Here is a 23,981-nt window from a genome sequence, read left to right as displayed (position 1 = left end):
AAGTTGAGGGTGATAGCCATATTGAGATATGACACAGAACCCTTTTTCTCAAACCAATACTCTGTATGGCCTGTGTTAGAGAGCCTCTTCTGGTGGAGAGTTTTGAAACTCCGCCAACGGACTCCGATACAGGTAGTGAAATGGGAGTTGGGTCTCATCTCGCTATACGCAATGGTTTTGTTGAAGTCGTTCCCTATACCAGAAATGTATTTTGAGGCGTCCGGTGAGAGGTTTCGGCTTAGTGAAGGAGGCCCCGATTTATTCATAGCAAGTCAATTCTAGAGGAATGGAGCACAGTTTGATGTGCCATATTATCCAACTTAAACAACTGAGGAAATGTTGCGCGCTAACCCTCTAGCAGTAAAAGCTAAACTATGGAGGAAAGATTAGACCGAAACACTGGAACAGAGATCACTATTTAAACTTTACCAAAACTTCCCTGTGGAATGTCGATCATACAGCAGATTTCAAATGAATCTGTATCATACAAAGGACTTTTTAAATGCATGGAGGCAATGGAAGGGTCCAGACTTAACTTGCAGGTTCTGTAGCAATAGGGAATCTATAGAAACATTGTGTCATCTACTACATCCTGCTCTGACTGATAAAAGAAAATTGTATTTGGTTAAGATTTTTGATGAAATGAGAACGATCACTGATTGGTGGTTGTTTGTGGTGATCGTGTTAACGGTGATAGCCCTGATCAAATTCCTTGAAGATGCATTTAGAGGGTTTCATTGGGTGGGTTTCAAGTGATAGATTTTGTGCAGGTAGAGAAAACGAGTTAGTCTTCTGTAAAAACCACACACAATTGCGGCCAACTTAACCTGATGTAGTATGAATAAGAGAAGGAAAGATATCTATTGAGATCGATAGACTAGATTGGGGTTACACTAGTCTTATAGGAATATTTTCTTGCAAAATAATGTATTTGTTTATTAATGACTAGCAAAAAGTTTATTCATATGGGTTCTGTCGACCGTCTTGAGAAAACTCTTGTAAATTGTTGAAAATCAATTATCGCGTAGGTCGCTGTTATGATTTGCTTATCATTTGATGTGCTTTGCACGCTGAAGTAAACTGCACTGAGTATGGGCATGTGTGGCTGACTGATTAAACCGGGAGCAGACGTTAGGGGGGTGGGGGGGGGAGGGAGTTGTTGTGCTGCTGCATAATGGGACCTTCTGTGCTCCCTCCCCACCTGTTGCCTCTCCCTGGCCTGGTGCAGTCGTTGCAATGCACTGCAGTGCGAATGTCCAAATGTCCAAGAAAACGTGCATCCTAGGGTTGTGGCTCGGTCCTTCTGCGACTGCATTGATATGTTGCCGATTTCAGGTAATGGTCTCATGTGTGAAGGTGCTGAAATCTCTGGAACCGGAGGGTGTCCAAATGTCATTTAGCAAGTGTTGTCCAAACAAGTAACTATGCAACATTTCGTGGAGAATGGTGAAACTGTGGTATTGTATAAGGAAAAACACGTTGCCATGCCACAAACAAACGCACACATTTTCACTTTTAGAAAGGGATTAGATTATGGTAAGGGCCATGAAAAGTCCAAATGTGTTTTATTGTAAGACATATTTTAAATGCTTGGATTTGTTATTAGCATGTCTGTAAATTGTATATAATGAAATTAGTTTTTTTTTCCTTGTATGTGGGTGAAAGGTTTATATTTAAGCCAAACACCTGTAAATAAATAAAAAGAAATAATCCTGCATTAATCCTGGGGAAGGGGATATGACCCTTGTTACAAGGATACATGGTTCTCAAGTTTGTTTGAATATAATTATTTTGTTTAGTTTGAACAGCTATATAATAATAATTAATAATAATAATAATAAACCTGTATGATTTTGTTCTATGTTTAAGTTTGAGGGACAGATACATTTTGATGTTGGCATTTTCCTTTAGTCTTAGTTTAACAGGCAGGTAGGATTAGGTAAGGGAAAGCAAGACATTTATCACACCCTTATTTAATAAAAGGGCTACTTTGAGTCTCTTGCTGATGTCAAGAACATTATTAGACTCTCTGTAAGGACATGAGGGAGTTCATTCCAAAGTCTGATGGCATCCTTTTTCCTCCTCCAAATGGTGTTTTGAATTCGTTCATTTGCTACTTCTCTTGCTAATATTGTGCATCAAGCAAAAATAAAGGTTGCTTTTCATTTCTGAAACAAGCTACCCTAATGGGCAGTGGGGATGAACACAGCCATGATGACTATGAATGTATAAATACCGAGTGACCTAGCACAAATCATTTTCAATTGGTTTAAGATTTGAGTAACCATAATCCTTTTAATACACAAAGTTGATGTGAGTATTGGGAAAGGGAGCAAGTTTAGTTGTGGAAAGGAGCTATCTTGTGGGTTAGTACCAACATGAGAAAATTAAGTGGGCAGCATTAGATTGGGACCAAACCCACCCATAAATGTGTTTTAAGCTGAGGAGGCTATGCTGCGGGTACACTTGTCTTTGCAAGCAGGGGTTGCAGCTATTAGGTCCGAGAACATTGAAAAGGGTCCCTTGTCATGATGACCCCATACCGTACTCTATTACTCAATAAAATCAGTTTATCATGTGAGGCTTCTGCATCTTGGTACAATACAGAGATTGTACCAATTTGAAAAAATGGGCTTGAGTATTAACGTTGTTAATGACCGATATTCCTATTTGACGGGAGCAGGAAAAATGTGTGGCAAGGCGCCACTAAATCGCCTGGACGGCTGGATTGACTAAGAGAAGATAATAGATCTACATGAAGGTTTTTGAGAAAAGGTTTAATACTGCCGATTTAAGGATTCAGGTTTTCTTTACTCATTCCGAAGTATGTTTTAAAGACAGACTATCTCTATGTAATTTTCATAGACCTGGAGACTGGTTGGTGTGCCTATAAGACAATTATGGAACACCGCACATAATTAAAATGTCCAGCTGAATATGCTGAGTGTGATTGTAGATTTGTATAGGAACAATACTGCCATGGTAAGGTGGGGCTTAGTAGGTGAAACAAAAGATTCATTTCTGGTTCAAAAGGGTGTAAGGCAGTTCTGCGTTTGTGCTTCAGTACTATTTTGTTTATATATTAATGACTATGCAAATCACAGCTTTGCGAGTTGATGTCCAGTCCTTGTATACCCCAATAGGCATTTTACTTTTTGCAGATGAAGCAGTTCTAGTCCTCAAAACTCAGCGTGGCTTGAAAAAGCCATTGCATGTGTTTAATGATTTTTGAAGTGGAAACATGTGTAGACTAGTTTTGCTTAAACTAATTCTATGGTCTGCAGTTTAGGGTTAAGGAAGTGCAAAAGGGTGAACTTTGCTAGAAATGGTGGAATGATTAAGCACATGGGCATTTTAAGTCATCTAGGGATGACATTTGCTAGACAAGGTGGCGGGGGAAAACAAATTGAGAGAAGTAATTCAATACAGACATATTTTGGTAGAGCCAGTTTTGCAAGTAAGTTTGGGCCGACCTTACAAGTACACGAAATGCAAGCTATTCATGCATTGCTTTACAATGCTGAAATGTGTGATCAATGTAATGTGTCCAAGGTGCTGTCATTGACAGCCTATTCCTAAAACCAAAGTTCTGAGTCTCCTGAAATGTGCCCAGTCTAACTTGATTTATCTAGAAATACATATTTCTAGGGGATTGGGTCCTCCGACGTAATCCATATCTATGACAGGTAATTTCCACAGCTGTGCTGCTTTGGAAAATCTTTGGCTCCTGCGTCGATGACGTCGATGCGCCGTCCCCGAGGACGACCTCCGACGGCCCACGTCACCCGATGTGATAAGTAGGACGCACGACGCCCATAGCCTCAGTTCCGTTTTTTTCCGCGAACGTGTTCGCTTCGTGAATCTCGGTACGCCTCGACTCATTGGAGTTTGCTGTTTTCGAATTCTCGGTTCGTTGAACCTGTTCGGTTTTTTGTGAAGACCTGTTCATGGCGATGTCTACTTCGTCTTCAATCCCGCGTCCCGGCTTCAAGAAATGTGGGGACTGTGGGTCCAAGATGTCGGTCACGGACTCGCACGACGCCTGCCTCTGGTGCCTCGGGGAGGCCCACGATACGGACAACTGTGTCGACTGCTAGTTGCTCACGGCAAAGGCCTTGCGGGAACGCAAGAAGAAGCTGTCGATAGGCCGGGTGTCTAAGCCCCAGAAGTCGAGGTCTGCGGGGGTTTCGAGGGGCGACTCTCCGTGTCATCGTCGGAAGTCCAGTGGGTCTCTTTCCAAGAGTCGGTCTCGCCACTTCTCCGCCTCTTGGAGGCATTCCCGGAAGCGCCGGCATAGGTCGCCTTCGCTGTCCTCTTCCGAAGACTCCATCCGTCGGCGGGTCGCTTATCCCTCCATGCAAGCGACACCGGAGGAATGGGCTTCCTTCGGGAAGCAGATGCTAGCGATTCGGGTGGTCAGCACGGCTCGCGGGAGAGGTCCCGCTCGGACAAGGGTAGCCGTTCTCGCCATGCCCGTTCCAGGTCCAGGTCCCGGTCCTCGACGCGCTCGAGACCGCGTGATCCTGTGCCGTCTTCGAAGAAGACGTCGACGCCTGTGGCGCCGAGGTCGTCGACGATTTCTCTTGAGGCTCTGCCTCCGAGGGGGTCGTCGACGCCGTCAGCGCCTAAATCGTCGAGAGACAAGCTCGGAGCTCCGGCTTCAAGGCCTGTGTCGACGCCGCCGATGCTGGCGCCGCTGCAGCTGACGTCGACGCCTTTTCTGTCGACGCCGGCACCGACTCGTTCGGCGCCCTCGACGCCTTTCGAGGCGGTGGTGTCGTAGGGGCCGTGTGGCACGGGATTAGCCCCTAGGAAGGCTCTGGCTAAGATCAGGCACTGCTTTGGTCCCCAGGGGTCTTCCTCTCCCCGCCTGGAGTACATTTCAGAGGGTGATGAAGGCTCTGATGACGGCTTGGTTCAGGTTTCGGTTCCAGATGAGCTAATCTCGGGCCATAGCCAGTTTGATGACCTGAGGCAGTCACTGCATGATGCCAGTGGACTGGACACCTCTCCGGAGGTGGAGTTTTGTAGGCCGGAGTCACCGAGTACTTGGGTTGGTCTGCTCCCCCAGGGGAGTTCGGTCAGGATGATCTCACGGACATCCTTGATCTTGGTCCCCCCACTGACCCGGTTTTGCCGTTTCATATGGCTCTGTAGAGAAGGGTGGCGGCGGCTTGGACTGCTCCGGAGAGTCTCCCGGCAGTGGGCAAGTCTTTGTCGCAAAAATACCGTCCAGCCAGTAGCAACCCCTGCTACTTGTCTAGGCACCCCACTCCAGAGAATTTGGTGGTGCAGGCGGCTACGGCCCCGGCAAAGCAGGCGTCGTATCCTACCATACCTCCGGATAGGGACGACAAACGTTTTGACGGCTGGGCGAAGAAAGTGTTTTCTTTGGGGGGTATGGCCCTTCAGGCGGCCAACTCCATATGTGCCTTGTCTCGTTTCACACACACTCTGTGGAACTGTGTTGCATTAGCAGCTGAACATATTCCCGAAGGGGACGAATGGGATGGTTTCCTTGCTATGGTTCAGGATGGCAAGGATGCCATGTGTGAGGCCTTTCAGTCGGATTTGGACTTCACAGATTGTGTCAGCCGGTCCATGGCGGCGAGCACCGTAATGCGCAGGTTTGCGTGGTTGCGGAAGTCTGCGTTCGCTCCTGATGTGCAGTCCCGGCTCCTCAACATGCCCTTTGACGGTGAACACCTTTTTGGCAGCAAGGCTGACGAAAGCCTTGAGAGGTTGCAGACCTCCAAAGCTGCAGAGAAGTCGTTGGGCGCTGCAGTTCGCCAACCTCCGCCTTTTCGTCCTAGGGGACAGCAATGGAGAGGAGGTTCCTTTCGCTATTACTCGTCCTTCAGTAAACCTAGAGGAGCTTGCATTCAAAGAGGCCATCGTAAGAGTGCCAGAGGTGGAAGCAAAGGTGCTCGAGGTGACAAGGCCGCTCGGGCAGTTGCCTCTTTGCCCTCAGGCAACGCCACAGCCGCTACCACTCAGTCATGAGGCCAGGTCCCATGGTTCGCCGGTTGGGGGAAGGCTGGTGCAGCATCTTGTAGAGTGGCAAGCCATTACTTCGGATGTGTGGGTTCTGGAGATCATAACCCATGGCTACTGTCTTCCTTTTCTGCAGAGGCCTCACGACAATCCACCAGGGAACCTCTCTTTCAAGTGTCCGGATCCGCTCCTTGCGCAGGAAATTCAAGCCCTGATGGAGAAAGGCGCCATAGAACTGGTGCCTGTAGCGGAGAGGAACAAGGGATGGTATTCCCCTTATTTTTTGATTTCGAAGAAAGTCGGGGGATTGAGACCCATCATGGACTTGTGCGGTTTGAACAAACTCCTCAGGATGGACTAGTTCAAGATGGTGACTCTTTCTCAAGTCCTTCAGGCCCTTCAACTTTAGGACTGGTTGGTGTCTCTCGACCTTAAGGATGCTTACTTCCATGTGCTGATCCATCCCAAGCACAAGAAGTACCTGAGGTTCGCGGTTGGCGACTCGCACTTTCAGTTTCGGGTCCTGCTGTTCGGATTGACCTCCGCCCGAGGGTTTTCACCAAACTCATGGTGGTGGTGGCAGCGCATCTCAGGAAAGGGGGGATTCACGTCTACCCCTACCTGGACGATTGGTTGATCAGGGGGAGCTCTCCCGAGGAAGTCCTGGATCATCTGTCCGTCACCTGCCACTCCCTTCACAGGCTGGGCTTCTCCCTCAATTTAAAGAAGTCCCATTTGACACCAACGCAGCGGCTCCTGTACATCGCAGCAGTGCTCGACACGTCCCTGGGGCAGTGTTTTCCTCCTCAGGTGAGGGCTCTTCACATTCAGCAGATGGTGAACAAGTTCCAATTTGCCCAGGATCTCCCAGCGTCCGAGTTCTTGAGACTGCTCGGCCTCATGGCATCCTGCATTCTTCTGGTGCCAGAGGCTCGTCTGCGGATGAGATCTTTGCAGTGGGCACTCAAGCTCCAGTCGTCTGTCCTCCGGCAGGCTGTCGGACCCTGTTCACGTGCCGCCCTCGGTAGCCCGGGACCTTCTGTGGTGGGCCGTCGAGGGCAATCTGATGAAGGGGGCCCCATTTTGGCTGCCCTGGCCAGAGGTGACGAGCGTGACGGACGCATCCCTCACGGGATTTGGAGCTCATGCCAACGAGTTGACAGTCAGCGGTCGTTGGTATCCGTCGGAGTCCAGACTCCATATCAATCTGTTGGAGCTGAGGGCCGTCAGGCTAGCCCTGAAGGCTTTTCTGCCAACTGTGCGTGGAAAGAGTGTCCTGATTCTAACGGACAACACGGTGCCCATGCACTACCTCAACAAAAAAGGGTGGGGGGAGGGTCACTTCCGCTGTGCAGGGAGGCGATGCAGCTCGAGTTCTGGGCCATCCAGCAGGAAGTTTCGATCTCAGCGGTTCATCTGACCGGGGACGACAACGAGAGGGCGGACGCTCTGAGCAGGCAGAGCACGTGAGAGCTGGCTCAGGAGATTCTCCTGGAGATCTTCGCCCTTTGGGGGACCCCTCAAGTGGATCTCTTCGCCTCCAGTGTCAACTGGAAGTGCGAAAAGTTTTGCTTGCGGGAATTTCCTCCAAAAGGAGCCTTAGGAGACGCGTTCGTGGTGGAGTGGTCATTCCCACCTCTGCACGCGTTTCGTCCCCGTCATCCCGCAAGTGCTGCGGAGGTTGTCGGAGGTTCGGTTCCCGGATGATCCTCATTGCTCCGGCGTGGGCCCGGAGGACGTGGTACCCGGACCTTCTCGACTTGTCATTCTGCCCTCCACGTCGTCTTCCCTACCGAGACAATCTGCTCTCACGGGAGGGGGCGGTCAGGTTCTCCATCCAGAGGTCAGATCCCTCAATCTTCACGCTTGGCTTCTGAAAGGTTGAGGTATAAGGATTGGGACCTCCCTGAAGACGTGATGGAGGTGTTGCTCTCGGCTAGGCGGCTGGCAACAAAGTCTCTGTACCGTTGCCGTTGGAGAAAGTTCTGCGACTGGTGCAGAGTTCAGATAGTGGATCCTTTTGAATGTGACATTCCCATGGTTCTCTTTTTTGCTTTCCTTGGCCCACAGGGGCTTACAATTGGGCACCATTAAAGGTTATCTGGCGGCGCTGTCCATATTTAAGCGCTCGTCTGAAGAGTGTTCCTATTTTAAAATTCCTTTAATTTCGCAGTTTTTGAAAGGGCTCACTAATGTGTTCCCTCCGTCACCTTTTCTGGTGCCCGGTTGGGATTTGAACCTTGTTCTTAAGTTTCTTATGGGTGCTCCGTTTGAGCCTTTACATTCTTGTCCTTTGAGGCTTTTAACTCTGAAAACTGTGTTTTCGGTTGCTGTTACTTCCGCTTGCAGAGTGAGTGAGTTACAGGCACTTTCAGTTAAGCCACCCTTCACTGTGTTTCATAAGGACAGGGTTGTCCTTAGAGTTCGTCCTTCTTTTCTTCCAAAGGTGGTTTCAGAATTTCATTTGAGCCAGAAGGTTGTTCTTCCGGCGTTCTATCCTCCTCCACATCCTAGTAAGGAAGAGGAGAGGCTCCATAGGCTTGATCCTAGGAGAGCGTTGAGCTTTTATATTTCGCGCATGTCCCGGGTCCGAGTGGACGATCAACTTTTCATTGGTTACGCTGGAAAGCGTTTGGGACAAGCTGTGACGAAACAGACTTGGTCTCGTTGGATTATTTTAGCTATCTCCGAGTGTTACCGCTTGGCGGGTAAGGATCCACCGGCTGGCTTGCGTGCCCATTCTACCAGGGGAGTGGCTGCATCTACTGCCCTGCAGAGGGGAGTTCCTATTCGTCACATCTGTGATGCAGCCACCTGGGCTTCAGTACATACTTTTGTATGTCACTACTCCCTCGATTCCATCAGAGGGCAAGATCTGGCCTTTGGCAAGGCAGTTCTCTATCCCGCAATTTGATTGGGCATGCTAAATTTGTATTCTAAATTCTTTCCCACCTCCTTGCGTGGTACTGCTTTGGGAGTCTGTCATAGATTTGGAATACGTCGGAGGACCCAATGCCCTCGAAGAACAAGTTACTTTCTTAACTGGTAACGTTCTTTCGATGGGATGGTCTGACGACGTATTCCATATCGCTCCCTCCCTGCCTTCCCCGCTGCAGAATTTCTTTTGCGATTGCAGCTTGCGTTCTGCAAGGCCTTGTGTGTCTGACTGGCAGAAAACTGGTGGCACACGTTCTGGGAAAAAACTATAACTGAGGCTATGGGCGTTGTGCGTCCTACTTATCACATCGGGTGACGTCGGCTGTCGGAGGAGGTCCTTGGGGACGGCGCATCGACATCATTGAAGCAGGACGCAGACGCCAAAGATTTTCCGAAGCAGCACAGCTGTGGACATTACCTCTCATAGATATGGAATACGTTGTCGGACCATCCCATCGAAAGAACGTTACCAGGTAAGATAGTAACTTGTTCTTTGGGCATGTAGGCTGTTTTTTTTCTGAAACCGCTACAAAATTGGATTTGATGACGGACAAATCCAGTTCTTTATTTTTATTTATTCCAGTTCTAGGAAACTATAAGGATGCACTTGCCACTGCCTGAGATCTCAAATGCCTTCGATTTCCCTAGCATTTGGGTTTAACTAGCTAGTATAAACCATTTAACTAATTAATGTAATGCATTTATTTAATTGCATATAGTTAATCTTTTTCAATAGCATTTAAAAATGATAAATTACAATACAAACAGTACAATCAATCTTTTCTAAATATCTCAAGTTTACAATTGCAATATTCCATTTAACAGGACATGCAGTCAAGAAAATTTGTATTTTTTGTATTTATTTTAATTTATATAGCGCTTTAATCCCAGGCGCTGGGTATTAGAAGGCAATTTTTGCGAAAATGTTCAGAGCTCCCTAGCAGTTGTACTGTTTGATTGACGGAACAGTTGGGTATGAGAAGTATCGCAATTTAGTAGAACCACCATTTGCCTAAAGTTTATATCTTGAAATGCATTTAGCTATTCTTTCTTTGAGAATAGTACTGGATAGCTAGAACTCTGTCCACAGATTAGTGTCCTTGTTGCGTTTTTTTCTGAAAACAAAGCAACATTTTCTACTGTTACTTTCTTTATAAAAAAAAAGGGCTTTGGGTGACATTTAAAGAAGTATATTATAAATTATTAGACATCTTAACCATGCAGATTAATTTTCATGTCCACCTATGATTTAACTTTCTTATTGACATTGATGATTTTAAATATTTTGTAGATTTGTAGCAATTTGTTTACATTTGGGCTCTCTACACTGAGAGATGAATGTTATTGTGATTTGATGTATTTCAAAGTTTAATGTATGATAATTGTTGAATAAAACAAATATTGTCTGCAGGGAAAACATGTTGCTGTATGACGAAACACTGCCAGCACCTCTAAGCCAACATAGAATTGGTCCCTGGTATGCTCATTCAAACTAAAAATGCCCCCAATGGATGGGAAAGGGAGCGTACTTGGGAGCAGGCTTGCCCTGAGAAGGATGAGCACACATAGTACAATTAATGAGGTCCACATGAAATTCCCAGGATCCCAACACAGATGAATAGTGGATTTGTGTTAGTCTGTTAAGCCCTTCATTATCCACATGTCTGTACCATTTGACGTAATTAAGGATCACTTTAATTACCTCTATTTGTAAAGGGAACCTAATCAAGCTCTGTGGTGCTTCTCCTTTGATTGCCTAAACATGAATCTACAAACTTCCATAGACCTAATTAACATGAATAAAAAATGCTGAAATGAATTTGCTAAATTTAAGCAGTAGATGTTGCAAGCGTGAATCAATCCTTCCTTTTAATAAAATATAAATGCAAGATGCAGCCAATACCCCAATCCAGCATTTAATCACCCATTTTCTGTAATGAACAACACTATGACTACAATATTCTGCTACTAAAAACTTTCCACCATAAGTGCCACAGAAGAAATCTTAAAGGCCAAGTCTGCACCCTTTCCTTCCCCCACAAGGGCAGATTTCTTTCTATGAATTAAAAACCCTCTCGACTGCACCTCTTATTGTTTTGTAAGACACTGGACCAAGAGCATGCACAGAAGAAATCTCATGTATCCGTTGAGTGTGGGTTATTTTGCAGGCCCAGTCTTTATTATATTTAGAGGACTTGCTACTCCAAAGATTTTGCTGGTGTGGTACATATGGCACTGTAGGAGCATGTAAGCTTCTATTTCTTGCATGCAGCGAGGAGACAGTTTCATATACCTTTCTGTTACCCAGGGACCCCTTTTCCTGCACAGCAATAAGCTGGTGCATTCAGACAAATGTCGTTTTGTTACAATTCACAAATATGACTTGCTCTAACACACCGGATAGTCACTTGCTAAATGAAATCCCACACTTGGAAATGCAATTTTGGTTTAAATTGGGCGATCTGGCTTCCTGCATTGCAAAGGAAACGTGGCACAGGGTGCCGTTAGATTCAGTAGAGCATTGTTTGCTCAGCATGCGGATACAAGGCCTTTCAACAGGCAGTAGAGCAGAAAGATTTGAAAAGGACGTGTCTGGTCATGCGCAGCCAGAGTTCACATGCTTTTCCAGCATTGCATTTTTATACTTGTAGTCTTAAGTTTCCCATTTTAAATGTTGCACTATGTCCTACAATACATTATCGAAAAGGTACTTGAGCTAATCGGGGCATGGCTTGGGACAACATGATGTATATTCGTTTTACATGTTTTTAATATTTTGGTTTTAAAGTAACACTTTATAATTCATACATGAAAATCATATAATTGTTATTCTTTGTTAACCATGTACTTGGTGTTTTAGATATTTATTTGCTCATTGATATTAGGTATTCAGTTTTTGCTAAGAATTAATTGTGCTATTTTCTTCCAACTCTCAAAGATTTTGAATAATGATGAAATACATTTTCCAATGCAATTTAAACGCAAACCAATCTCCTTTAATCTGTTGTTCTATTAATTGCCATGATCCCAGCACAGTACGTATAATACTGCTATCATTTCCGTAGATAGTTTTTGCATAATTGACTCGAAATTAATGCAATTGCAGTCACTTTTCTGTTTAGCCAAAGTAAATCATACAAAGTAGCAGTAAATGCTTAATAGTGTCATACTTTTTAGTCTTCACAAAATGTACAAATCTTAAATTATTGTACTGTACCACACCAAGTTCTGGTTACCTCAAATGTAGTTAAGTGGAGACGTGAATAATCTAGTCATTTTCTAGCGCAAGGAAAGCCATATAATGACGACAGTCTTCAAAGGTGGGTAAAATATCTGTTTTAATCAGTGGAGTTGTGTGGAGTACACAGCTATAATTCACCTTGTGATCTAATGTCGCCATTCGAATACACTTTCACGGTTTGCGCGCGTGTCCAATGATTCCAACACAAATATATTTATAATTTTCTTGTCCAAGATTGTTATAATTACAATTTATTAATTGCATGACTGTTTCACTGTTGCCGACACGTGTTTCAACCTTCTGGTTGTTTTCAAGATTTTACTATATACAGTCAATTCATATGATTAATTTTTTTTAAATTAAATAATTGTACCAAATCCAGTCATGAAACAATAATAAAAAAACAACAAATATAAGTTCATTGATATTACCATTTCGTATCTAAATTTTGGCAATTCACAGAAGTTGCGAAGAGATTGGAAATGGGAGCAAATTAAAATAATTAATTATAAGGCAGTGTTAGTTATATATCTTTCCTGCTCTACTCTACTATACAGTTTATTAGAGTTTCAATTGATAAATTAGACCCAATCCATCATAAATGTTTCAAATTCCTCAGAGTTAATGAAAGATTGCAATTCACCAAAGGATAAAGTTAAAAGAAGAGTAGCTCACCCACACGTGTACTGTAATTGCCATGAAGGGCAACTATTGATAATTGCACATTATTGCATTTGTAATATTTTTCAATAGAGGTACTTGATGAAAAATGAGTTGTGATATGTCCCACACTGTGTTAGTAACACCAATACCGTGGTGTGTAATATCAAATTAATGTGTCTAATTTCAACTCAGCATTATTTCTTTCTCATCTGTCTTTCTAATGAAGGATATAGGTTCCTAACGGGCATGATGGGTATAATCAATTGCTAAGTAACATTTAGCAAATAAGTAAAGATATGTATTAAAATCATTATATTGCTAAGCATTGGAGTTGTTCTCACCTATTGCTCAAATCGTATAAGGGTATAAACATCAATCTTGATGCGTCAAGTTGAATATATTTTCCCGTTGATTTCTATCAGCACCTGTGTATAAGTAAGACAACCCATATAAATACAACTTTTTTCACTTGGCATATTAGCTGATCATAGTCTAGTGTCGTGTGGTCTGGATATCCAGATACTGGTGCGTGTCTTGCCTTAATGTTGCAATCCTCCCGATACAGAGTGTAGTCCTGTTCGGGTAGCAGTGTTTCAACTGCCAGTCTCCCGCGATCGCCATTTTGAATGCCATTTTATATTTGCATCTTCTTGCCGCTGCATGACGGGTGTGACTCCAAGTCTGTCTTCACTTCTAGTTGGAACTTTTGGCAGCGGATACTAATTGTTTCTGAATGTTTTAGGTTCCTCATGAATTGTATTTATCTTATATCTTTCAATTGTGAATCAATTAAAATTCATAGTATCATGACATGGTATGATCTGTGTGTCTTAAGTCTTTCTTCACATTCTGACATTTAAGTTTTCCTAATGCATAACGTCTCTACACATTAATTCTATTAGTCCACATGATTTATGTTCAGCATGTTATTCCTTTACATTATTTTGTAGCCTCATTGAATGCATTCCCAGTTTGTAGAGACCCCTTTCTGCAATAATTGTCTGTATAATATGCATCATCACTCTTATGGTGTTAATTTTAAATATTCTAGGATTTAAATTGGCAAGTGATAATTAACTATTAATAATCTCCCGGTTTTGGTGAGCAACTGATCTTTTTCCAGGTTTTGTACAACAAAAATTGTATTGCAGTTCTCACGGGTAGTTCTAAATAATTCAATCCAGACTAAGTACAATGATAATACTTTACAGAATTCAAATGCATGTTCCTTCTTCATAAGAAAACATTAATCTCATGTTAACAATTTGAACCATTTTGATTGCATCATAATTTACTAATCTTCTTAGATTCTGCCTGTCTCAACATCCGTTTCTGATCTCCCACATGGATACCAATTTGTACTTTACTTAATCCATTAAAACGGATTTCATCTTTGTTACTCATTTGATGATGTTCCTGCCAATGATTTGACAAAGGCAGTCTAATGTCTTGTGAATGCAAACTTGTCAAATGTTAACATATACAATTCCGTAACTCTTGGATTCTACTGCCCACATAGATTTTGCTGCACATGCAGATAATTGCATACACCTCATATTTGGTTATACAATGAATATGGTCCAAAATCCGGATTTACTTGCCATTGTTGCGTGTATTTCTTGGTATCTGTGCACACTTGCGCATTCTGCAATTTCCACATTTGTAAAAGCCTTGTGTGCATGGATTCCTCCATATACAAGTCCCCGGAATTTGGGTATCTAATGGTTTAAAGAAGGAGAGACTTAATTTGTTTTTAATAGTGTTAGCCTGAGTATATGTGTTGGTTTCTTATCTATACAGTCAATTATCATTCCTTCAATGATGCTGGTGTTTGTTCACTATTTTAAATAACAGATTGCTGTCTTCTGAGAATTTGGTGACTAAACTTTGGCAATTTTGGTTTTTAACATGTCATTTCTTTTCATATTTCTGATCTTACTACATGCTGCGGAAATGCTTTATTTGCTATATCCTCTTGCATTAAATATCTTGCTTAACAAGTAACATTCTGACTCAAAACCTTTAGTTGAACTACCATTTCTGTGAGCATGGAAACATTCTCTAGTGGGGATATTGCGATTAGTGGTTTTTTTGTGGCAGCTAGAAGCAAAAAGGGTGGATTTGACTTCCATTGATTTCCTGAATTTTTTGCTTTCAATTTTGCCATCATGAATGTATATATTCAAGTCAAAAAAATCTATATTCATTTTGTCACTTTGTCATGTGAATTCCAATACAAAGCTATTGTCATTGAGATGGGCACTGAATTGTTGAAAGGCGTCTGCATTTCCTTTCCAGATTATAATATCTATGAAACATTTCCACATGATTTGGTGTTTGTAATTCAAATTTGACACACCATGGTTGTGTTCATATTGTCCCATGAATAGGTTTACTAGCGACGGAGCATATTTCATGATCATCGCTACCCCCTTAGTCTGCAGATAATAATTCTGGTCAAATAAAAAATTATTGTTCAATTTAAACCATTTAAATTCCTTAACCATTTCTATGTGTTGTCTGTTAGATGCAGACAGTTGTGTATAAGGGAAATCTATCCCTCTGTTTGCCAATGGTCTATTGAGGTGTATAATGATTTTACATCCAGATTTGCTAATACGTAATCAGGTTTCTAATTAATGGTGGCTAAAATCTGCGACATGTGTCAAGTCTGATACAAGAGGATAGTTGATCCACTTGTTTAATTAAGCTAAGCCTTCCGTGTCCCAGCCAATCCTGCTGAATATTTGTCTAACTTTTGTTAATTTATCACATTTTTTATGAATTTTGGGGAGAAAATCAATTGTAGGCATAACAGGATCTTTTATATTAAGAAAAGCTCTCTCACCATCGTTCAATAGTCCTTTGCTATGCCATTTAGAAATAAGTTCTGTAATTTTTTCACTACTGTCTTAGTAGGATTAGATGTTAGTTTTCTGTAACATCCAGGTGTGGCAAAATGTAAAGGTCCCATTTGAGTATACTCATTCCTATTAAGGATCACAACAGCTCCATCTTTGCCTCTTTAATTAGCAATGTTTCAGTGCTTGCTAAACTTTGTAAGGCTTGTTTTTTTTTATGTCACCATGTTCAAATTAATTTCAGCTAAAAAGTGAACATAGTCTGGTGATTCAATTTCAAGATCTAACTTTTTCAGCAAATGAGTATATTTGTTAGTATATTGAGTGTATTATAACCTCTTTTTTTTCGTGCATTAAAAGAAAGTGGTGTAGATTTCTGTAACTTGATATATACGCACAAAGTACTCCAAAATCTGACCATATGAGTTGCGCCACAACTTCTAAGCATGGTCTCATTTACATGCATTTACTCACCCAATATTGAGCATAATTCTTTAATCACGTTGTAGTGTTGCTTGCATTGTTAATCACAGGGCTAGTTCTCTTTGTCCTCTAAAACGTATTCATGTTTGTTTGGCTAGAAGTTAAGTTCCATATCAACATTTCTCAAATCCCCTGGATAAGAGACTGTATCTTTTTCCATAACCTCATGGTCTTTACCTATGTTATACATTAATGTGTGCCTAAATCCACGACATTCAACTATGTTAGGGAGAATTCTCTGTTAAGGCTAATTTCCCAAACCTAGTGAGTCCCCCAGCGGCTTTGCTGGATTTTTGGGGTTTATTGTTTTTCTCCTGCTAAGAATGAGACTCTTTTTCTCCCACTCTTAGACATGATTTGAGATATCCTTTGACTTTATAATGTGTTTAATGGGCTATGGGGTCTTTACTCCATAGGGTTTCATGTATTTTTGGTAGGTGTGTTGCACAGCACCTTCAGTGCAGTAACACAGGGGTGTCATAATGACCCCCAAACATAGACTCCATACCATGGAACTGACTACTGTCTCCCAGGGCATGTAAAGTCACCATTGACTTTACTAGTCTTAAATTGGGAACAGAACCAGTACAACCCATCATATTGTGCAAGTACTGGTAGGGGTAATTATATTACCCCTGGGTCTGTTTTTCGAGGGGGTACTGTGCAGTCCCCCCTCGTCGAGTTTCTGGCTGGTGGCAGTGGTTACCACGCGAAATATTCCCCCGGAATATTTCCTATGGGATTTTCCCATTCATTTTAAAAGCACCACTTTTTGGTGCAATGTTAAAGATACCGCTGGGTTATTTATTTAATATTTATTCCCCGGTTGGGTCATTTTTTGCCAGGACTCGGTTTTAAAATGGCGTTTGTGTTCGCCTCTGTAACTCCAACCCAAGTCGAGCCCTTTGTTCCACTTTTTGGCGGGCTTCTCCACAGAAGCCTCCAAAAGTGGTGCCACTCTGTCTGGGTCTACAGGATGTGTGGGAGGGGAGGGGGGTTTAGGCACCCTGGACTGAGTTGCCTCGGCAACTCAAGTCACACTCTTGTGTGATTGGCCCAGTGGTGAGCCGCCCGGCTCACCACTTAGCATGTTTGAGTGACAGCTAGGACTGATGAATGGGGGTTTTCTGCATATAAGCAGGGCTTTGGGGACTGGAACTTCAGAAGTCGCCACAGGACCAAAGAATCCGAAGAGGGAGAAGCTGAGCCGACCTGCGACGACGACACCACCGGTGGAGCCTTGCTGAACCGTCTCACCACTTCCCAACGACAGAGAAGATCTTCATCCCGGAGAGTCTTCTTGCTCTGAGCTGGTGGGGATAACCAGTTTGCCCTCTTTTTCGCCTTCCTGGATCATCTCGTGGTTGAATCGCCCGTGCCAAGCACCCCGGCGGCCGGATAGCCACGCTTCACCACTTCCGCGAATAAAAGAGTAGTACCTTTTTACCAGGAAACTCTGCAGCTGATTTCTTCCCTGGCAGTGCAACGACCTCCAGCTTTCCTCCACGTCGAGATCTCTTCTCCTGGACGAAGCACCGACTTGCACCCGCTTCCATGAACAACTGCCCCTGCTGGAGCTTTTTCACCATTTCAGGTACTGAGTCCCGCCTGGTCTCCCTTGCAACAGACTGTTCAAGGTGTCCCGTAAATCCTTCACTTTCTATCCTGGGGTGACTTGGGACCTACTAACTAACTTTTCCTGATTTGAGCCAACCCTTTTTAAACTCTTTGCAACGACTCTTTAAAAGTACTACTCAACTGTGTGATCTTGGACACATTCCGCCTTGCTCTCTTCAAGAGTGGGCCTGGCCTATGACTTTCTTGCTCCTCAGTAGACTCTGCCTTTTCTGACTTGCTCTGGTTCTCCTAAAGTGTTAGTATTGTGTGTGTTCCTAATTCTGCCTTTTTCCCTCCCTTTTTAATTAACTTATTGGAGTGCCATCTTAGCTTAAGCGCTCACCTCTGGCTGAAAATAAGTGGTGTTTTAACTAAGACTTGTTCAAGAAGTAATCAGGGATGTATATATATTAATAATGACTGTGTTTGAACTTGCTTGCCATATTAGTGTTAGTGTATTTTACAAAGTGTGTTTTTAAATAAATAATTATATACTTTTATACCCAAGCTCTGGTCAATGTTTGCTTGTGCAACTGTATTTTGGTACCTATCTTGTATACTCTATATACTGTCCAACTCTTCTTGAGAGAAGTCTGGCTGCTCAGCCAAAGCTACCAGGTAAATCTGGGTGGTACAGACTGCTACCAATTGGGTTTACTGCCAACACCTGTAGTCCTAAGCCTTTTGCAGTGGTCCCTAAGGGAACTGCACAGGTTTCTGCCTAACAAACTATATATTGCATTCTTACTTAAGGTCTCCTGATGGTTCAAATACTGCCCACCACCTTCATACAAGTAACAATTAGATTCTTCTCCCCATCACTTGATTATAGATCCTGGAAGCATCCTGCGTGCTCGCCGCGGGGTGCCATTTTAGATCTAATTTAAATACATTACATGTGACGTCATTGGTTGATATGACATCAGAATGTTCTCGCAGCCATTTTTTTGGAGGGTACCGCTGTACTAACATACGCATCATCGCTGTGGATGCCATTTTGGAATACATAGGTGTATTTCCTAGTGGTGTCGCACTTTGCTTGTTTGACCACAATGCTTATATGGGTACTTACGTTAGACTGCTATTACATTACAATGCATTTGAAATGTATTTGTAAGTGGTGTCTATGGGTTCATACATTATTTTGCCATTCTAAACTGCCATTCAAGCCTATCCTAGCCCCTTTTGAGCCTTCCTTTCTACAATCAAGAAATGACAGCTATCATATTTTAATACCCGTCAGGCTCCAATTAAGAAGCTTACGATCATTCCATGTGAATACAAATCCCAACTACTCCTGAATATTAATATTCTAGTTTTGTCGCCCTAGTACAATAAACTCCTATATCGGAAACCCTTTTCTATAGTCTGAGTTTCACCTGATCCTATTACTGGATAGCTATTGCAGAGGAAATATCCCATCTCATGGTCGGTATTTAAGCTAAATTTGGTTGCCTGCATTGTACATATTATCCTAGATTCCATTTTTCTCAAGACCTGTTATTTATCCCCTCCCCTCTTCCCTAGGGAGATGTTCTTGAGGCCTATGAACTTCAAGTTTCTGTTATCGTTAAATTGGTGTTCTGACTGCTATTGTTGTGCTAGTGGCAATTTGAGGTCTTGACTTCCAGGGTGCCAATGTGCTCTTGTATTCCGACTCTCAATTGTCTAATCGTGCTTCCTTTAATTTCTTTTGCACAAACGCCTACAATTGCATACACAACAAAGTTAGATTTACAGTTGATATTTTCATTGATTTGTCTTAAGTCTGTAAATTCTTGCATATTCGTATCTGCATATTTGCACATAGTGCATGACCCACATTTGTAGAAACCTTGTCTTGCCGGTTGTAACCATGTTAAGGCTGATGCTGTAGAAATACTGGGTAAAAAGGAAGGACTCAGTTAGTTCAAGGTTTGTGTCCTTTTAAAAAATTATTCCTGGTTTCTCTTCCAGGTATTTAAGATCCTTGTCTAGTCGTAACAAATGCCAATGTTTGTTCAAAATTGTTTTAATCGTGGTTCTTTCAAAATGTTGTAATAAACTTGATCCATTACAATTCTGTAGCATCTTCCCTTGTTCTATGTAGCAAAGTATTGCTTCTTTGGGTTCTTTTTGCTTTAGTGTGCACCTTGTTGATGCTTTGTGGTGTGTAGCCACTCTGACTAAATCTGTCAATTAAGAATTCACATTCTTTTTCAAAGATTGGTTTTCAGTTTCTTCGAGCCCTTATAAACTCATGTTGGTATATTCCTGATTACTGTCTGATGGTGTCAGCTGGTAGCCTATAGTGTTGAATTAACTTCAGTTGTTGTCCCGCAAGTTTGTGAGCGCTGATTGCTCCGTGATGCATAGTTGGATCTAAGACATTAATTTCCTTCGAGTTGTAGGTGCCTGTGAAGGAAATACCAGTCTTTTGTGTTGAGTCTTTCCAGAAATCCGTTCAGTTCCATTTGGTTCCCTCTCCATATCATGAAAAATGTTGTTGATATACTGCGCCCATAACAAGACATGTTCATAAAATGCTTCATCTGTGTATACATTTGTATCTTGAAATAGTCCCATGAATAGGTTAGCAAGAGATGGTGTGTTTTTGTGCACGTTGCTATGACTTTGGTTTGCTGGTAGTATATATCGTCAAAGATATCTTTATAATGCTCCAAAGTTGCTTGCAGCATTTCTTTCATTATGTGTCTTAGGAAAGCGCCAAAAGCATTTTCCTGCATTTTACTTCAATTCTCTTAATAGACAGAATGTTCTCAAATGCCCAGGCAAAAGCCCTGTATGTTGTTACAGGTATTAATTTTAATTGGTATGCTTGAATAAGGTGTCTTAAACTGTAATCTTCAGGTTTCAAATTAAGCATTTGTAGAGCAAAGGTCAATCTATCAAGTTTCTCAGAAATCTCTTTGAAGTGCTCAGTCCATTTCAAAGTTTTGTGAATTGTTTCTCCTAGATAATTATATGTGTTTGCAAACTTAATTGGCCTTTTGGGCAACATCAACTTGTGTCTACATTTTTTTCAATGATTAAACATTACTAGGTTGGTCTTATTTTGGTAATTAAGGTGTGTTTAGCAATAGCATTGAGTAATCCTTGTAAATTGATTGTGGAATAATGTATAATAGCAATGGCATCCTGCATATCCTACCCATGGCAGCTAAAGAACCCTAGCTAGGTTTAAAATTGCCAATATCTGAAAAGCATGACCCAAGATAAAAGCTTCAGGCTATTATAGGTTGGGATTGTTTACTAGTTTATCGATTACATCAAGTCTATTGTGTAATGTGGTATTACTATAAAGAGCAATTATAATTTCTAGCAAACCCATTTAGGTGCACCAGGCTTTCAACTTTATCACATTCTGCTGCATATTAGACAATCAAAAGTAGCGGAGTAGTATGAATGCTACATAGACTGCTTTATTTTAACTGCTCTTAGATTGTCTCAATGAGAGCATCAGAGCCAAGATATTCGTAGTAGTAAAATATCCTACTAGAAAGTCAGTTTCATTGGCTGAATATTGATATCTTGGCTCCATCCATTCATTGTGTTCCTTCATAAAAATGGTGTGTAGTATTTTAACATGCATAGGTAGCAGTCAATAATGAAATAGCGAGAGCTGAGACTTCTCATAAATGGACACAATTTTACTTTGTGTTCAAGTTGAAGGAGTGATCACAACCTGGCAAACAGCAATGAATACCTGATGCAGGACAAGGCCCCAATGATGTAGAGATTTTTTTACCAGAGCCCTACAAAGCCAATTGCTCTACAAGTTTTTAAGTTTCATGGTATCGGTAATGTCCTCTGCACTACCAGTGTAGGTTCTTTCAACATCAGGGCATATATGCCAGCATTGTCCGTCAACAGGACTGGAGGGTTATGCATCTTTCAAGCCTCCTTTTGTGGTGGATCAGTGACTACAAGGAAATACGGGGACCTGTCTGTTACTGTACATATGCTGCCACCGAATTCTGTGCTTTGCAGGCTGGAGTATCGGAGTTGTGCCGCTGCAAAGTCTTCCATCCGCATATGGCCTTCACAATCGTAGTAGTGCCACACACCCCCCTCAGCACATGCCAACGGTCTCCTCACCTAACTGATGCAGTGCAGGGGCAGATTTGTGGGCACTACTGTTACTCCACCTGCCGTTTCTCTTCACAACCCACCACCTTTTGAACTCCCATTTTGCCATATTTGGTTTCCTGAAGCTGGCATTTGTTTACATTACGCATTGATGGGTGCCCACAAGAGCACTCTGCACATTCTCATCAGATAGCTCAGAAGGATATGCCTTGAAGCGTTTCATCACCTTTTGCACCTCCAATTTTAATCCTTGAACATGTCAGACACACATCACAGAAAGGGCTATTGACTTTAGTGTTTGAAAAGAAAATTGAACTAGACCCTCCTAAAATGTCCTTGCCAATTCTAATGGTAGAATATATTTTGCAAACCCTGAGACTTTTGTACCTTCACCACTAAACATTAGAAATACGTCTAATATGTCCTTGGGGATTGGAAAATAATTAGTGGACGAGGCTGAAGGCGCAGCACCTGTCATGGAGGTGCCATGTGCAAAGCTGCACAATAAATGAATGGGGAAATATGTTTTTTTACTGGACCAAAAAAGGCATCAATCCTTTTCCTTTAGAGCTCCGATATGGAGCAAATGGGACTATGAACTTAAAAGCACAGTAATCGGCACAAGGTTTAACTTTATTCTCCTGATCCAGTCTGCCTCCATGAAGTAACTTAAAGTACGAATTCCTCAACCTTCCATTTTATGTTAGAAGTAAACAAGATCGTGATACAATATATATAATTATAGGTGCTTAGCTGTCGGCTACGGGGGGGGGTTATATTCCAGGGAGGTGTTAAGAGTTATCTGAGAGATAATGAGTTTTGCTTAAGTTGTCTATTATAGAAACCCAGAGTTGGGAGGAAACCGGAGATTAGCAAATTGTTAGATGGACGAGGATACAATGTACGGACCTACATGCAATTCATGCCAGTAGAAAAAAAACATCAATTAGCATTGACTAGATTGAAGGAAATATGGTCACATGATGTTATTAGGGTCCTTTCTGACTTAGATTGGAGAGGTGTTTTGAGGGTGCATTTGTACTTAGGAGTAGATATGGGTTTACGTTTGATTCGACAGAAAGTCATTGGAAGGCTGTATTGGACACCAGTTAAGATGTTTAAATTGGGGTTACGATCAAGTGAATTATGTTGGTGTTGTAACAATAATAGAGGTACTCTTTTACATTTACTGTGGGAATGCCCGAGAGTACAATTGTTTTGGAGAGAGGTTATTGATAGGATTGATTTGATCTTTGGTATACACTTGCAAAGATCCGCTGTTAACATAATTTTACTCTCACATAAAGAAAGGTGTGTGCGCACTAGAAAACATTCTTGCTGGATTGATGGGGTTATTATGGTAGCTATTAAGCTTATTCTCAGGATTTGGAAAACGAGTAAAAAGCCTAGTATTGAAGAGTGGTTGTCGGAGTTGCAGGTTTTATCACAGTATGATAAGATTTCTTTGAAAAGTAGAGATAAAGAAGAGGATTACATGATGTTATGGGGTTTATGATTTATGATTGAGGTGGTGATGGAATTGTAAATATAACAGATATGACTGTGCCTTTTACGAAAAAGTTGGTGAGGGAGGGTCCCCCCCCTTTTTTTTTTTCTTTTTTCTCTTTCTTCTTTCTCTTTTTCCCTTTTTTTCCTCTTCCTGTTTGTGTTGTCTTTTGTACTTGTATATGTGTATTTGTATGTTCCTTGAATTCATTTGATATAGTTATTATGCTAGAATGCGCAAAATATATCTACAATGTACTGTAATTTTTATTATTACTGCTTAGTATGAGATGTTGTGTACTTTTTATGAAAATGTTGTTTATTGGAAACTTAATAAAATGTTTCTGGAAAAAAAAAAGGAAACCCAGAGTTGGCCTACACCCTGTAGTTGAAATATCAATGTAACTGAATATATCAATCTGTAATTGTTTTTCTCTGCTACTTTGCTGCATTCATTTTCCATACCTTGTGCTGTCCCGTGACCCAACCTTGCAGCAGTACTGTATTCAGCGTAAAATCGTTACTGCATCTTTGAAGAAAACCTTTGTCTGTCATCCTATCACTCACTGTCTCCAAATGCCTGGTTAATT

At 42.1% G+C, this 23,981-nt stretch overlaps 1 protein-coding gene across 2 annotated transcripts in view; it reads left to right on the top strand.

The window, feature by feature from the left end:
- Window positions 1-23,981, top strand: part of DENND6A (DENN domain containing 6A) — a 1,713,534-nt gene that overhangs the window by 844,810 nt on the left and 844,743 nt on the right. The gene's annotated exons all lie outside the window — the stretch shown is intronic.

This window comes from Ambystoma mexicanum, chromosome 2p, assembly GCF_040938575.1.
Source record: "Ambystoma mexicanum isolate Mex_15411 chromosome 2p, UKY_AmexF1_1, whole genome shotgun sequence".
NCBI lineage: Eukaryota > Metazoa > Chordata > Amphibia > Caudata > Ambystomatidae > Ambystoma > Ambystoma mexicanum.
This window is presented reverse-complemented; position numbering and strand designations above follow the sequence as displayed.